This window comes from Otolemur garnettii, unplaced genomic scaffold, assembly GCF_000181295.1.
Source record: "Otolemur garnettii isolate 467f Iridium unplaced genomic scaffold, OtoGar3 scaffold00157, whole genome shotgun sequence".
Taxonomy (NCBI): Eukaryota; Metazoa; Chordata; class Mammalia; order Primates; family Galagidae; genus Otolemur; species Otolemur garnettii.
The window spans coordinates 251,649-253,045 of record NW_003852552.1 but is presented as its reverse complement, the minus strand read 5'-3'; the positions used below and the strand labels follow the sequence as shown (position 1 = coordinate 253,045).

The 1,397-nt window shown below is 29.5% G+C and overlaps 1 non-coding gene across 1 annotated transcript; it reads right to left on the bottom strand.

The window, feature by feature from the left end:
• Nucleotides 1-1,289: 1,289 nt before the first annotated feature.
• LOC111728434 lies at nucleotides 1,290-1,397 on the bottom strand. The gene has a single exon (XR_002775731.1). It is a non-coding gene; the product is annotated as a U6 spliceosomal RNA (small nuclear RNA).

Below are 1,397 nucleotides of genomic sequence, written 5' to 3'. Positions count from 1 at the left end.
TAGCTCATTTCACTTAACGTAATATTCTCCAACCTCATCCAGGTTGACGCAAATCACCAATTTTGTTCTTATTTATTGTATAATACTTCTTTTTCTTACTTTAAAAATAATGGTGCCTAATCATATGTAACATGTATATATTATTTACTAACATGTATGTATTATTTACTAACATGTATATATTATTTACTTTATCCTAAAGTATGTCTAAATTAGCTTCGAAATTATAATCAATATTACTAATAAAAAGAAACCTACTGAGTTTTCTTTGAAGTTCTTTTTGTCTTTTGAATATATCTAAATAAGATGTGCAGGCAGAATATTGTGTTAAAAATTACTTTAAATAATCACTTTCTCAGTATGATTATATTATGTTTCATATATATTATGCTCATCTGTTTCTGTTTAAAGTTTTAATGTTTTATACTTTTTTCATTTGCATAGTTTAAAAATTAAAGTGATATAGAAAAGATATAGTCAGAGAAGACTTGTTGCTATCCCTATCCCCTCCATCTCTCTCCCACCCCATTCTATTACTTTGTAAGTTAGTACTTTCATCCTTTCTATATTTCTTTTTGCAAAAATAAGCAAATCAGCAAATTTTCCTTCATTTTTTAAGATGTTGCACTTCCCTCTTTGTGTCATGATGTCATAGTTTATACAATCAGTGCCTTATGAATGGATATCTAGGTTGTTTCCAATTTTTTGTTATTAAAAGTAATTCTGCAAAGAATAACTAGTGCATATATTTCATATTCTTGGCATTGTACCTTTAAGGTAGATTCTTAGAAGCTGCACTGCTGGATCAAAAAGTAAAGCCATGTAATTGTGTTTGATGATGCCAAATGTCCCTCCATGGGGATAGTAACATTTTGCACACTTACCAGCAATTTAAGAGAGTGACTATTTCTCCACATTAAGCCAACAGACTTTATTGTCAGTATGCATGAGGAATGCTATCTTGTAGTTTTAACTTTAATACTTTAGGTGTGAGGGTGAGCATTTTTCGTGTTTAAGGACCATTTGTTTTTCTTTTTCTGTGAATACTTTGTCTTTTGTCATTTTTTTATTATGTATTCAAATTTTAAGGGTGCAAATATATGAATTTTCTTTGTTTTCATAGATGGCACACATAGTTTTAGCAATAAAAGCCCAAGATGTTACAAATATTTTCAAACATTTCTTTTACCGATGGTATCTCCATAATGTGACTTTCTTTTGAAAATAAGGTGTTTGTTATTATTAAAATGTCACTTTTCCTTTGAAGGTATATGGGGGAGTTTATTTATTTATTTATTTATTTTTTAAAATATGGAAAGGTTCATGCTTGTGCAGGGGGCATGCTGATCTTCTCTGTATCCTTCCAATTTTAGTACATGTGCTCCTAAAGCAAGCAC